A 16,734-nucleotide genomic window follows, 5' to 3' on the forward strand; every position below is an offset into this window, starting at 1 on the left:
CATCTCTCTCTCTCTCATTCTCTCCCTCTGTTTCTCTCTCTTTCTGTATTGTACTGATTTGGCTGAACATGTCGGTATGCTACTATAGCTGAATCCGATCATGCTGAAAGCCAGGGTGCTTATTGTTCTAGCCTGGGTGCTTATTGTTCTAGCCTGGGTGCTCAGCAGAGTCTTTGTAAGGGGAGCTCAACAGCTCCAAAACCTGGTGCCCCCCACCTCCCCTAACTGAAAAGGCTGAGGATGCTGCTCCCACTACAGATACAGGGTGAAACCAGACTCTGGAGAGGCTGAGGATGCTGCTCCCACTACAGATACAGGGTGAAACCAGACTCTGGAGAGGAGGAGGAGTGTGGAGAGATAAGGAAGCGAAGGGGGGAGAGAGGGTGAGAGGGAAGAGAGGGGAAGAGAGAGAGAGGGAGAGAACCATGAAAGATGCAGCAATTGTAATATATACTGTCATTCATTACATATATCCGAGAAGACCCGATCCAGCTATCAAACCTCTTCACCCCTATTGAGACGGACCTACCACCCCCGGGAGTCAGCACGGCAGCCCAGTAGCACCCTTCCCCACGGCCACCATGCTTCAGCAGGTCACTTCCCTATCGGATTTCATCCCGACCACCATCGTTGTGGGCAGCTCAATGGTAAGAGATGTTGGCTTGCCTACGATCTGTGGACTGATGAAGGTTCACTGTCTCCCAAGAGCCCGTGTCCATGACATCAACTCCCTGTTGCCCACGTTTCTGGCCAACTACTCCAATATTGACACCATCATCATTCATGTAGGTTTTAACGACCTTCGTTTTAGGCGATCTGAGGAACTGAGGGAGACCCTCGCTAGCACAGAGAAAATAATAAATATCTCTGGCCCCCTCCCGTTCTACTGAAGGGGTTCTGAATGTTTCAGCCGACTCTTTGCCCCAAACGAGTACCTGAAGAAACTTTGCAACGACAGGAATGTCTCTTTTTGTGACAACTTTGATTTGCTGTGGGAGCAACCAGAACTTTTTTAAAAGAGACGGGATTCACCCTAACCGCAGGGGTTCCAGGATTATTTCCAGCAACATCGCAAACTGTTTTAGAGACTGACAGACAGGGTCTGGTAGTGCTCCAGTTCTCCCTGTCAGAATAAGCAACAGAGGACTTGGAAAGCATATCAGCTCCTGTAGAAATGGCACTATAGTTATTGTGAGTAACCTAATTTATGTTCCTTTAACTCCGCCGTCTAGTGAGTTTATACAAACTGTCATCTCCTACCATTCTGATAGATTGGAGACTGTCCGAAAATGTGGTTGTCACAATCATTTGATTGTTAATGCATTGGTTACCACGAGCGGCCCATACTCATTGAATATGGCTTTTAAATGTTAGTGCAATCAGTGGTGAAACCTTTCTCGTTAATGACCTCATTACTGAGTGCAGTTGATTGCCTGTTCCTCAATGAAACATGGCTGTCTTCAGACTGTAGTGCCGCTCTTAGTCTTTCAAACGACTTTGGGAATTTTGAGCATCATGCTATATACTGTGTAAATGTCAGCCACCAGTGTTGGCTATAACCCTGTATAGAGCAGTAAAGCACTGCCTCACTTTCTTTACAGATTGATCTGAGCTATTGTCTATTGTCCTTGAGAACTATGATACAATCATTGTGTTGTGCAGTTTTAATATTCATGTTGACATCAAGGCAAAGGGTGGCTACTTTGAAGAATCTCAAATATAAAATATATTTTGATTTGTACAACTCTTTTTTTTTGGTTACTACATGATTCCATATGTGTTAGTTTTGATGTCTTCACTACTAGTTTTGATGTCTTCACTATTATTCTACAATATAGAAAATATTTCAAAAATAAAGAAAAACCCTTGAATGAGTAGGCGTGTCCAAACGTTTGACTGGTACTGTGTAACAAGGCAATTAGAAATGCCAGACGGGCTCATTTTTCTAACTTAATCACTAATAATCAGAATAACTTGAGAGTGCTCATCTCGGCCATTGATGGCCTGATAAATCCTATCCCCGCAAAACCTACGAGAACGTTCGTGCACATCTAAATGTGATGAGTTTGCGGCATATTTCAGAGATAAGATAACAGGTTAACATCCCTAACACCCAGACAGATGTCAAGAGGTTGGGAACCTCCCAGCCACCAGGAACATCATCTTGTTCTTGGAGTTTATTCACAAGGTCAGATAGAGATAGATCCACACATGTTATTCTATATCATGCAGAATCGTAGCTAAGCTTATAACTTGGGAAGCTCATTCGATAATACAGACATGGGTGGTTTCTGTCCCAGGGGATTCATTAAAACCGTGCAAGTTTTTTGCTCAATGTAGACCACAATTAGTTGAAACCTGTACACTCATTGTGTAAAGAAGCTATGGCTGTCATGACTTCAATTGACTAAATACAGTTACCATTTTCTTTTGTTAATCTATGCAGGTTTGTCATGTGATTTCCAGGTACTTGGTGGAGATACCTAGGTACTTAAGGAATACCTAGGATAGGATAAAGTAATCCTTCTCACCCCCCCCCCCCTTAAAAGATTTAGATGCACTACTGTTCCACTGGATGTCATAAGGTGAATGCACCAATTTCTAAGTCGCTCTGGATAAGAGCGTCTGCTAAATGACTTAAATGTAATGTAAATGAGATGAATACAACGATAATCCAAGGCATGACATTTCCCTGCATTCAGGTGGAGCCCTGCTACCATAAAGGAATATAGAGCACTCCGTGTCAGTAAGTCATGCCTTTTTCACAAAAGTATGTATAGCTAATGCTCCACTCGTATGAGGAGTGGAGAAGCCCTGTGCACCATAAACCTGTCTACTCCTGGGGTAACTCCCTGTCAGAGATACTGAGATTAGAGGGTTTTGCAGGAGGCCCTGGGCCAATTGGTGGTCAGGGGTGAAGATACAACTTGAACCTCAGAGTAAGGCTACCTCCAAACCAAAATGCATGAAATGCATGTCCACCAAGGCTGTTTGGTGGGGGGATAAACACTGTTTTACATTTGATGGATAGTCTTTGCAACTTTTCTGTCGGACAGCACAACAGAAGCCTAGACCACCTTCCCTCCACTGAAAACCATTCAGTTGCTGCGTCTTTTACACATCCATTTGTCTAATTGGACCCTTATAGTCCTCCATCAACAATGTAAATGTTAACTCTTGCTTTCTCTTTCAAGATCATTATGTACCTTTATCCATCTCTCTACAGGTGCTACAGAGACATAATATTCAAGTGACCTCCAGAGCCCTCAGACGAACTACCTGAGATCTCTTCAGGGCACAGAGAAGTAAACTATGTACAGAGAAGTACACTATGTAAACCTCCTTCACTATGGCGGTCTGTGTGATGACATATAGCACATTATAAACTGGGTGGTTCGAGCACTGAATACCGATTGGCTGACACCCGTGGTATATCAGACCATATACCACGAGTATGACAAAACACTTAGTTTTACTGCTCTAATTACGTTGGTAACCAATTTATTATAGCAATACGGTGTTACAGTTTTCATCCTGGGAAGGAGAGGTGTACCAAAATGCAGTGTGGTTATTTATAAACATCTTTAATAAAATATGAAACCGTGAACACTATACAAAATAAGAAACCGTGGTCAACCCGAAACAGTCCTAACTGGTGCAAAGCACAGAGACAGGAACACACCCACGAAATACCCAAAGAATATGGCTGCCTAAATATGGTTCCCAATCAGAGACAACGATAAACACCTGCCTCTGATTGAGAACCACTCTAGGCAACCATAGACTTACCTAGAATACTACACTGAACACAACCCCATCAATCTACAAAAAAAACCTAGACAAGACAAACACATAATCACCCATGTCACACCCTGGCCTAACCACAATAATAAAGAAAACACAGAATACTAAGGCCAGGGCATGACATACGGTACCTCGGGTTTGTGGTATACGGCCAATATACCATGGCTGAGGGCTGTTCTTACGCAAGACACAACACGTAGTGCCTGGATATATACCACACCCCCTTGGGACTTATTGCTTAATTATCCAGGGCCACTGGTTGGATTGGATTTACTGTACTCACTGACACTCAGGCACTCTCCTCCCTAAATCACTCAGACTTTTATAAAAACGGACGTGTCCATCCTTCTATTCTCAGGTGAGTCTGCTGAGTCATGGAACTCTAGAGCAGCTCATCAAAACACCTGCCACCCTGTTGTCAGCTATCAGCAGACAGTTGACAACAGGGTGGATGGATGCAACTATCAAGGCTTTAAAATGGTGAAATGTGGGGGATGACCATCAAATGCAATAACATTTGGTAGAACCTACTCATGTTCATTGTTTTGTAGGTTACAACACAAAACTTTATTAGTCTGTTCTTATTTCTTAGTTCTTATTTTTAATAACTACTCTGGTAACATCTGACAACATGCAGACTTTTTCCATCATGACAACACTTGTGATTTTTTTTGGTAATTAATCAATGAAAGTATCATATCCAGGGTGAATACTGTACTTTTGTATTCAGGTATATAATATATCACACAGCCAACTAAAATATATATCCCAGACAAGACTGAAGAATAGGACAAATAGGTTGCATTTGGACAAGCAGCCCAAGTCTGATATTTTTTTCCCCTAATTGGTCTTTTGACCAATCAGATCAGCTCTGAAAAACCAATGTGATTGGTCAAAAGACCAATTAGTGGAAAAAATATCAGAATGGTGCTGCGAGTCTAAACATAGCCAGAGAAAAGTGAATATGAGTCAGGTGTTGTGTTCATAGCAGTTTCTATGAATGTGAGTTGTTACATGCACTATGTGTTAAATGGCTACGAGACAGAGATAAGGAGACTCTTGCTGTAATCAAAGGGAAGGTACCATTGAAGGCCCCAGCATTCAGGCAGGCAGCTTGAAGCAGATGTGTCACCATCCAGGCCCTTGTCACAGAACGCAGTGGCCTGATAGAGAGATGACACATTTATTATGTACCTTTCATCACTAAAGCCCTGTTAACATTTACAGCACACATTTCTGAACAATCCAACCATTTTGTTGGTATTATTGATCTAAAATGGGCAATTCAATATCCAATTCACAAGCATTGACTAATACCTCTAGGGTCCTGTGGTGGTCTGGTAGCATGCTGCTTTTTAGTGATCTTACTTCCTCTCCACCATAACAAAAACATGAATAACAATACGCCTAGTCAGTCAGTAACTTGGCTAACTAGGCTAATTAAACACAACAAATAAATGTGTACATGAACCAAGTTTTATTCCTGTGATTCACATTGTGTTGCACTCCATGTCTGAAATGTGCTGTATAAATAAAGCTTGATTTGATATAGATATACTGTATCATTCACATAAGATATGTGGAAATGGGTAAATGAATACATTTAATCTCAAACAAGGAAATTTTCCCTCTGCCTAACAACATTCTCACCTACACTAAGCTAATTTAACAGTATTTTCTCAGCTAGGCTATATAACATTCTACAGTAAAAAAAAATAAAAAATAAACATTTTTATCCCAATAAACCACCCCCCCTACAAATGTGTGTCCAAAATAGCATCCTATTACCTATGTAATGGTTAAAAGTAGTGCACTACATAGGGAATAGGGTTCCATTTGGGATGCGAACAAAGAGAAAACGAAAGAGAACTCCCAGCCGTGCTCTGCTGTAGAGATGAGTAATGCCAGGATGTTGAGCATAGAAGGGACAATGGCATAGCCGAGCAACGCAATGCCACCTGAATAACAGGGATTACTGGCTAATATGCCTGTTTGTTTAGCAATACGGACGACTGTATAGCAGCAGTTCAGCTGCTCTTCCCCTGAATCACGGTAAACTGTGTGGTACACTGAACAGTCTTTAACAACAGTACCATAAATAGACCAGAAGGGCTGTATTTATGATTTATTTATTTGATTTAACCTTTATTTAACCAGGAAAAGCCCAATGACACCCGGAGTCTCTTTTCAAGGGAGACCTGGCCGAGAAGGCAGCAACAATCAATGCATTACATAATTAAAACATACAACACTACAATTCAATTCAACAACATGATCCAGCCTAAAAAAAGCATTTACACTCCTCTGATCGGGTGCTAAATGTACTGTATTCTGTATTCTACTAAATCTTACTACAGTACAGTTTACTCATCATACTTACACTGCAGACTCCTCTCAGTCATACACAATGCACTGAGGAGGTTTGTGTTAATGATGACCAGCGATTATGACACGGCCAGTGTAGCATCCAAATGTTTAATAGCTAATAAAGACTTCTAACACAGATCTGCTAGTTTGACTCATCCAGGAATAAACAGTAGGAACAACACCGTGTATGGTGTCCATATTAAGACAGCCTCAATCTCGGCAGGACTTTGGCTCTCCTAATATGGACACCGTAACCATGAACTGAGCCCATGTAAAAATAGACATCAACAGTCAATAAATAAAAAAAGTACACATGTATTTTTTTCCGGATTAAGCTAATTGATTTACATATGTAACATGTTTGTATTGTGTGTTGAGGAAACAGACAGTATGCAGGCTCCCATCACATTCCTGAAGCTGCTTGGCATTTTGTAGAAGAGGAACTTAACAAAACACACCACATCACAGAGCAGAGGCCTACAGCCTGTCTAGCAATCTGTTGAAATGATTATTCAATTTATGCCCTTGGAGAATCATTTAGCTCATCCTCTATTCGTACAGTGATATTTTGGGAGTCAAAGGCCCTCATTCTGACAACATGCTATTTTCCCAAAAGAAGGAGTGAACTCTCACCATCCATTACCACCCATCCCTTTCTCCTCCCTCTCTCCTCCCTTCCACCCTGGCTACGTCTGAGATCATCACAGGGCTGTCATATCAGACAGCCCCAGTCAACAGATGCATATCGTACTGAATAGAACTCATTAACACTTACAACCACACCAGATGTCACACAAAACCTATTTTTATATAAATGCCAGCTAATTAATTCGCAAAACCCTGCTATTTCTTAAAGGGATGGAAAGGAAGAAAAATCACATCATGATTTGTACAAATTAAAACCCCATCGCTTCTTAAAGACGAGCGGGAGCATTGATAATCTGGTTTGTTGGGTTTAGTAAATCTCCATCTCAATGAGGTGTTGGTGAGGACTTTTTTTCCAGAGACTTGTGAAATATTAAAGAAAGAAGGGAGAATGGGGACGGGGAGCTTCGACTTGAAAGACAACAGACATAGAGGACATATTTCATCTGATAATAAATAGTTTCTAACGATTGTTCTTGAGGCCGGTGGGTATGTTGTGTTAAGGCATAAGTGTAGATTGAGGTGCGTGTGGTGTAAGTGATATCACTAGCAGTGGGGGAGATCTCCATGGAAATGTGGGTGGGTGTGAGCTTCAGATGATCATTTTATTGCAGGGCAGTTGTAACTACAGTACGGTTACTGGTATGCAGGGGAATCATCCTGGGAACATGCAGAGACCGTGTTAAATCTGAGAAAATGCTGAATAGATTTACCAATATCAAATTAAATGCAATGTTCAACAACAATTAATTGACTTTTTCTTCACGTTCAGAGAAACAGAGTACAGGGGGAATATCAATCCAACCGTGCTTGTTCTGCTGAATGTATTATTGAAATACATGTTCAAATCTTTTAGGTTTTTGTTTGCATTAAAGGACTCACTAGTTAGTTGACTCAGTAGTTGGAAAGGAAACAGCAGCATCCCTGTAGTCATTGGTTCTCAATCTTGGTCCTGGGGACCCAAAATCAAATCAAATCCAATTTTAAATCAAATAAAATGTTCTTAGTCAGATGCGTCAAATATAACAGGTGTAGACCTTATCGGGAAATGCTTACTTACGAGCCCTTTTATTTTTTTACATGTATTTATTTCACCTTTATTTAACCAGGTAGGCTAGTTGAGAACAAGTTCTCATTTGCAACTGCGACCTGGCCAAGATAAAGCATAGCAATTCGACACATACAACAACACAGAGTTACACATGGAATAAACAAAACATACAGTCAATAATACAGTAGAAGAAAGAAAACAAAAAGTCTATATACAGTGAGTTCAAATGAGGTAAGTTAAGGAAATAAATAGGCCATGGTGGCGAAGTAATTACAATATAGCAATTAAACACTGGAATGGTAGATCGGCAGAAGATGAATGTGCAGGTAGAGATACTGGGGTGCAAAGGAGCAAAATAAATAAATAAATACCAGTATGGGGATGAGGTACAGATGGGCTATGTACAGGTGCAGTGATATGTAAGCTGCTCTGACAGCTGGTGAGGGAGATGTGAGTCTCCAGCTTCAGAGATTTTTACAATTCGTTCCAGTCATGGGCAGCAGAGAACTGGAAGGAAAGACGACCAAAGGAGGAATTGGCTTTGGGGGTGACCAGAGAGATATACCCGCTGGAGCGCGTGCTACGAGTGGGTGCTGCTATGGTGACCAGTGAGCTGAGATAAGGCGGGGCTTTACCTAGCAGGGCCTTATAGATGACATGGAGCCAGTGGGTTTGGCGACGAGTATGAAGCGAGGGCCAGCCAACGAGAGCGTACAGGTCGCAATAGTGGGTAGTATATGGGGCTTTGGTGACAAAACGGATGGCACTGTGATAGACTGCATCCAGTTTGTTGAGTAGAGTGTTGGAGGCTATTTTATAGATGACATCACCGAAGTCGAGGATCGGTAGGATGGTCAGTTTTACGAGGGTATGTTTGGCAGCATGAGTGAAGGATGCTTTGTTGCGATATAGGAAGCCGATTCTAGATTTAATTTTTGATTGGAGATGCTTAATGTGAGTCTGGAAGGAGAGTTTACAGTCTAACCAGACACCCAGGTATTCTAAGTCAGAGCCGTCCAGAGTAGTGATGCTGGACGGGCGAGCAGGTGCGGGCTGTGATCGATTGAATAGCATGCATTTAGTTTTACTTGCGTTTAAGAGCAGTTGGAGGCCATGGAAGGAGAGTTGTATGCCATTGAAGCTCGTCCGGAGGTTAGTTAACTCAGTGTCCAATGAGGGGCCAGAAGTATACAGAATGGTGTCGTTATATTTGAAATTCTCAATTATAGTGGATTTATCGGTGGTGATAGTGTTTCCTAGCCTCAGAGCAGTGGGCAGCTGGGAGGAGGTGCTCTTATTCTCCATGGACTTTACAGTGTCCCAGAATTTTTTTGAGTTAGTACTACAGGATGCAAATTTCTGTTTGAAAAAGCTTGCTTTAGCTTTTCTATCTGCCTGTATATATTTGTTCCTAACTTCCCTGAAAAGTTGCATATCACGGGGGCTATTCGATGCTAATGCAGAACGCCACAGGATGTTTTTGTGCTGGTCAAGGGCAGTTAGGTCCGGAGTGAACCAAGGACTATTTCTATTCCTAATTCTAATTTTTTTGAGAGGGGCATGCTTATTTAAGATGGTGAGGAAGGCACTTTTAAAGAATAGCCAGGCATCATCTACTGACGGGATGAGGTCAATGTCATTCCAAGATACCCCGGCCAGGTCGAATAGAAAGGCCTGCTCGCAGAAGTGTTTCAGGGAGCGTTTGACAGTGATAAGGGGTGGTCGTTTGGTCACAGACCCATTACGGATGCAGGCAATGAGGCAGTGATCACTGAGATCTTGATTGAAAACAGCAGAGGTGTATTTGGAGGGTGAGTTAGTTAGGATGACATCTATGAGGGTGCCCGTGTTTACTGATTTGGGGTTGTACCTGGTAGGTTCATTGATAATTTGTGTGAGATTGAGGGCATCAAGCTTAGATTGTAGGATGGCCGGGGTGTTAAGCATGTCCCAGTTTAGGTCACCTAGTAGCACGAGCTCAGAAGATAGATGGCGGGCGATCAATTCACTTATGGTTTCCAGGGAAACTGTTGAGGGCACATAAAATGTCTGCTTTCTTCTCCGACGCCATCTTATAGAAAAAACGATGCACATTTTGGTTTTTGACTACACAGCTTCTTAAAATGATCAAGTCTTCATCAAGCTTTGATGATTTAAATAAAATAAAATCACATTTTATTGGTCACATACACATATTTAGCAGATGTTATTGCGGGTGTAGCGAAATGTGTAAAATGCTAAGATGTGTGGTGCTAAGGCAAAAACTAAAATGTGAACAACTTTGGCACTCATAGCCTACAGAAGACTAGCCTGACTACCCTTCCACAGCGCTCCGGCCAAACGCCACGCCCACTAGCATTTCTTCTCCACCATGTGTCTGGATTTGCTTTCGTCTAACGACCTCTTCTAGTATCCAAACACATTCTGACCGTCCTGATTAGTCCCAGAAAACCGATGGGTTGGGCCAGAGCCGGCCTACACAAATCATGAATCACATTATTGGCTTTGATACTCTGATTGGTTAGATACTATCCAATCGCTGATTAATTTGTTCTGTACAACGCCCCTCACCTTTACATCAGCACAAACTACTTCTAGGATGGCAGTTTCAGACTGAATGTATGGCGCGAACATAGAGCAGCGGAATTTTCAGGATAAGTCGTCAGGCAAACAGTAAACAGCTATAATGAATATTCAGCTCGTTGTCTGTCAAAATCATGTTTCAAATATTGATACGTAATCATTGATGACCTGAAGGAGTTACTCATATCTCTGTAGCTGAACCATGATGTCACAGAAACTGTATTTAACCCAGCATGAGCCACATATAAGGTGGCGAATCGCATCTCTGCATGTCTGGCAGACATATCAGTGTGGATGACGGATCACCACCTCAAGCTGAACCTCGGCAAGACGGAGCTGCTCTTCCTCCCGGGGAAGGACTGCCCGTTCCATGATCTCGCCATCACGGTTGACAACTCCATTGTGTCCTCCTCCCAGAGCGCTAAGAACCTTGGCGTGATCCTGGACAACACCCTGTCGTTCTCAACTAACATCAAGGCGGTGGCCCGTTCCTGTAGGTTCATGCTCTACAACATCCGCAGAGTACGACCCTGCCTCACACAGGAAGCGGCGCAGGTCCTAATCCAGGCACTTGTCATCTCCCGTCTGGATTACTGCAACTCGCTGTTGGCTGGGCTCCCTGCCTGTGCCATTAAACCCCTACAACTCATCCAGAACGCCGCAGGCCGTCTGGTGTTCAACCTTCCCAAGTTCTCTCACGTCACCCCGCTCCTCCGCTCTCTCCACTGGCTTCCAGTTGAAGCTCGCATCCGCTACAAGACCATGGTGCTTGCCTACGGAGCTGTGAGGGGAACGGCACCTCAGTACCTCCAGGCTCTGATCAGGCCCTACACCCAAACAAGGGCACTGCGTTCATCCACCTCTGGCCTGCTCGCCTCCCTACCACTGAGGAAGTACAGTTCCCGCGCAGCCCAGTCAAAACTGTTCGCTGCTCTGGCCCCCCAATGGTGGAACAAACTCCCTCACGACGCCAGGACAGCGGAGTCAATCACCACCTTCCGGAGACACCTGAAACCCCACCTCTTTCAGGAATACCTAGGATAGGATAAAGTAATCCTTCTCACCCCCCTTAAAAGATTTAGATGCACTATTGTAAAGTGGCTGTTCCACTGGATGTCTTAAGGTGAACGCACCAATTTGTAAGTCGCTCTGGATAAGAGCGTCTGCTAAATGACTTAAATGTAAATGTAAATATGACCCAGTATGAGTACATGACCCAGTATGAGCACATATGCTCAACCATCTTTGTTCTTGTTTGCAGTACACTAGATCTGTTTGTCTCAGCCTCAGTCCTGCTGAATCCCCAATACGCCAGTGCTAGAGGCAAAATGGGGGCGAATCGATTTAGAAAATAATGAACTACACACTGAGCAATATCAGGAGGCCTTGGCCTCGGTTATATCTGCTTATTTTTCAAATATTATCTGCAGCAGTATGGTGGACAGCCTGAAGAGAGAGAACCTGTTTCACACCTGCCCCTTCTCACCTCGAGGTGATGAAAACACATCATCACCTTTTATTTTCTAGAGCAGTCGATTAAAAACACATCAATGTATGCATCTGATCACACAATATTTTCCAAAATGAAGAGAATAGACACCAACACAGAGGCTTCAGAGGTTTTTAAGGATGTATTGCACAAACACTCACAATGGTGTTTTCGCTTAAAACCAGGAGCCAAGTCCATTTCTATCCGATTAGATTCACAATGGGAAAGTAGCCATGGAAAACGTGTACACAATAACTAGAAATGCAGGTAGCCTAGCTGTTAAGAGAGTTTGGCCAGTAACCGAGTGTGCTGGTTCAAATATCCAAGCTGATTTAATCTAGAAAATCTTTTTAAGGTCCACTGGAACTCCTAATAATTTTCCAACGAAAATGTAATGAGAAAAAAATCAATGGCCATTGGTGCAGAGGTCATTTTTCTTTATGGTGAATGTAGTTGAAACAGCCATGAGGGTCTCTTGTCATCTGACACAGCCTGGTTCCAAAGAGCCTTCGCCACATCTGTCATGGACTCTCCCAGAATTCCTGTTGATGAACACACACACACACACACACACACCTCCCTACTCAACCAACCACAGAGTAGGATTAGACATTAATTTCCATGTTTTATGATTTCTCATTATGTTTCATGATGCCGTAAGCCACTAGATACTGTATGTTACAAGCACAAAGAAACCATAAATTATTAAAAGAAATGACAGTTTCACAAGTGGAGTTGTCAACAATGTTTCTGCTAGATTTTTTCATGTGGAGATGATCCAGCTTCGAACTACAATCCCATGTGTTATCCACATACCAGCCCCAAAATATGCCATGTTTCTACATACGTACATGTATATGGATATTCCCTCCCATATCCTATATTTTTATTTTATTGTAGACATCATAGGTCAGATAAGGGTAATAATAAAAACACAGATATTTGTAGTTATCAAGGCACAAGGAGAAACCCAGATGCAGACCCAGGAGGCAGATGGTTGGAGTCTTACAATGTTTCTTAATTCATAGGGGCAAGAGAATGGTCGTGGAGAGGCAAAAAGGTCAAAACCAGATCAGAGTCCAATAGGTACCGAAGGGCAGGCAGAGTCAAGGTCAGGGCAAGCAGGATGATCAGGCAGGCAGGAAAGTAGTCCAGAGTCAGGCAGGGGTCAGAACCGAGAGGACTATCAAAAAGAGAATAGAAAAGGAGTACGGGGAAAAACACGCCGGTTGACTTGACTAAACATACAAGATGAATTGGCACAGAGAGACAGGAAACACAGGGATAAATACACTGGGGGAAATAAGCGACACCTGGAGGGGGTGGAGACAATCACAGGAACAGGAGAAACAGATCAGGGTGTGACAGTAGTAGAATGTCAATGTACATTGTAAATTAAGAGCTCCATTGCAAAATGCAATATACTGTGCATTCGAAAAGTATTCAGACCACTTGACCTTTCCATATTTTGTTGCTTTTCGGCCTTATTCTAAAATGTATTAAATTGTTTTTTTCCCCCTCATCAATCTACACATAATACTGCATAATGACAAAGCAAAAACTGTTTTTTAGAAACTGAAATATCCCATTTACATAAATATTCAGACCCTTTACTCAGTACTTTGTTGAAGCACATTTGGCAGCGATTACAGCGTCGAGTCTTCTTGGGTATGACGCTACAAGCTTGGCACACATGTATTTGGAGAGTTTCTCCTATTCTTCTATGCAGATCCTCTCAAGCTCTATCAGGTTGGGTGGGGAGCGTCGCTGCACAGCTATTTTCAGGTCTCTCCAGAGATGTTTGATCGGGTTCAAGTCTGGGCTCTGGCTGGGCCACTCAAGGACATTTAGAGACTTGGCTGTGTGCTTAACCTTTGCCCCAGTCTGAGGTCATGAGCTCTGGAGCAGGATTTAGTCATGGGTCTCTCTGTACTTTGCTCCGTTCATATTTCCCTCGATCCTGACTAGTCTCCCAGTCCCTACCACTGAAAAACTTCCCCACAGCATGATGCTGCCACCACCATGCTTTACCATAGGGATGGTGCCAGGTTTCCTCCAGAAGTGGTGCTTGGCATTCATGCCAAAGAGTTCAATCTTGGTTTCATCAGGCCAGAGAACCTTTTCCTGAGGAGTGGCTTCCGTCTAGCCACTCTACCATTGAGGCCTTACTGGTGGAGTTCTGCAGAGATGGTTGTCCTTCAGGAAGGTTCTCCCATCTCCACAGATGAACTCTGGAGCTCTGTCAGAGTGACCATCAAGTTCTTGGTCACCTCCCTGACCAAGGCCCCTCGCCCCCGATTGCTCAGTTAGGCCGGGCAGCCAGCTCTAGGAAGAGTCTTGGTGGTTCCAAACTTCTTCCATTTAAGAATGATGGAGGCCACTTTGTGCTTGGGGACCTTCAGTGCTGGAGACATTTTTTGGTAACCTTCCCCAGATCTGTGCCTCGACACAATTCTGTCACTGAGCTCTACTGACAATTCTTTCACCCTCATAGCTTAGTTTTTGCTCTGACATGCACTGTCAACTGTGGGACCTTATATAGACAGGTGTGTGCCTTTTGATGAGCGAAGAAAAATAATTAATCAATTTTAGAATAAGGCTGTACCCTAACAAAATATGGAAAAAGTCAAGGGGTCTGAATACTTTCCAAATGCACTGTATCCATTTTCAGAAATGTTGGTAGATTAGCTTTTATTGTTGGGAAAGAGATTGTTTTGTTTTCACTAACTAATTATGGTATGGGGTTGTTCAATGAAAGACATGTATTTGTATAAAATCGATCATTTGATGGTTTCATTTCAGAGAAACAAAAAATCACGTTAAATATCTGCCACACTCTCAGAGAATTAAGTAGTACTGCTCAATTCTACAGTCAAATATGAAAAATAACTACTTTTTTGTAATGAAGAACTTTACAAATGATTTTACATTAATGACATCAATACTTTTAAAAAAATGTTTAAACTTTTTTCAATACAGTAATATGAGATTGTTATGTAAAACACTTATGTTTGACATTTTAGTCATTTATCAGATGCTCTTTTCCAGAGTGACTTACAGTAAGTACCTTCATCTTAAGATCGCTAGGTGAGACACTCACAAATCACATTCAAATATACAGGATATGAATATCTCTTTCCAGTTAACAAAAGATAATATAGCATTTAGCAAAAAAAACATTTTCATACACATGTAAAATCTATGAATTAAAAGTCTGAAAACACACATATTTTACAGACACATGAACGTACCCATAAGGAATCATTTCTGATGAAAAAACACAATGTTGAAAAATGGGTGGATATAGCGTTTTGGAAATAAACTATTAAAATGGTCCATTACATTAGACCTTCCCACCACTCTCTCTCTCTATCTCTCTCTCTCTCTCTCTGCAGGTAGAAACATGCAGACGCACCTGCAAATCATAAAGGCTAAAGGCAAACAGAGAGGTTCACAAGGATTATATGAGCAGGCTCTCATACGGAGTACAGAGAGATATCCATCACTATCTATCGTTTCTCCAGATGCCATTAGCTCTCATAGCTGTAGGCAAACACAGTGCAGCACTGCTTAGCACTCATTACCAATCTCACCAGGCAGATAGATACCTAGTGCTGTACTGTACTGCAGCCGGGACTGCCTGCAGCCTGGCTGGCTCTGGCTACACAACGCTGGACAACACTGTGTGTGTGTGTGTACATGTTTGTGTGTGTGTCTCATTCTGTCTGGCTCACTAAACTTCCAATACCCCCATAGCATAGCGGCCAAGCCAGCATTTAACATCGACACCAACCTTAATGTGCTCTAAGAATGCCTTCCTGCCTCCCTTAGCTCCATCACTGCTGCCTTCCTGCATTCCTTAGCTCCATCACTGCTGCCTTCCTGCCTCCCTTAGCTCCATCACTGCTGCCTTCCTGCATTCCTTAGCTCCATCACTGCTGCCTTCCTGCCTTCCTTAGCTCCATCACTGCTTCCTTCCTGCCTTCCTTAGCTCCATCATCGCTGTCTTCCTGCATTCCTTAGCTCCATCACTGCTTCCTTCCTGCCTTCCTTAGCTCCATCACTGCTGCCTTCCTGCATTCCTTAGCTCCATCACTGCTGCCTTCCTGCCTTCCTTAGCTCCAACACTGCTGACTTCCTGCCTTCCTTAGCTCCAACACTGCTGACTTCCTGCCTTCCTTAGCTCCATCACAGCTGCCTTCCTGCCTTCCTTAGCTCCATCGCTGCTGCCTTCCTGCATTCCTTAGCTCCATCACTGCTGCCTTCCTGCTTCCTTAGCTCCAACACTGCTGACTTCCTGCCTTCCTTAGCTTTAACACTGCTACCTTCCTGTCTTCCTTAGCTCCATCAATGCTGCCTTCCTTAGCTCCATCACTTCTGTCTTCCTGCCTTCCTTAGCTCCATCCCTGCTGCCTTCCTGCCTTCCTTAGGTCCATCACTGCTACCTTCCTGTCTTCATTAGCTCCATCACTGCTGCCTTCCTGCCTTCCTTAGCTCCAACACTGCTGACTTCCTGCATTCCTTAGCTCCATCATCGCTGTCTTCCTGCCTTCCTTAGCTCCATCATCGCTGTCTTCCTGCCTTCCTTATCTCCATTACTGCTGCCTTCCTGTCTTCCTTAGCTCCATCCCTGCTGCCTTCCTGTCTTCCTTATCTCCATTACTGCTGCCTTCCTGTCTTCCTTAGCTCCATCATCGCTGTCTTCCTGCATTCCTTAGCTCCATCATCGCTGTCTTCCTGCATTCCTTAGCTCCATCATCGCTGTCTTCCTGCATTCCTTAGCTCCATCACTGCT

The 16,734-nt window shown here is 43.1% G+C and overlaps 1 long non-coding RNA gene across 1 annotated transcript in view; it reads left to right on the forward strand.

The window, feature by feature from the left end:
- The first annotated feature begins 345 nt into the window (after positions 1-345).
- The window catches only part of LOC115128726 (uncharacterized), a 40,517-nt gene continuing 24,128 nt past the window's right edge, over positions 346-16,734 (forward strand). The window contains exons 1-2 of the long non-coding RNA XR_003863546.2: positions 346-1,191; positions 3,227-3,305. This is a non-coding gene — a long non-coding RNA (uncharacterized LOC115128726). The remainder of the gene's footprint in view (positions 1,192-3,226; positions 3,306-16,734) is intronic.

The sequence above is a fragment of the Oncorhynchus nerka genome, linkage group LG4, assembly GCF_034236695.1.
Source record: "Oncorhynchus nerka isolate Pitt River linkage group LG4, Oner_Uvic_2.0, whole genome shotgun sequence".
NCBI lineage: Eukaryota > Metazoa > Chordata > Actinopteri > Salmoniformes > Salmonidae > Oncorhynchus > Oncorhynchus nerka.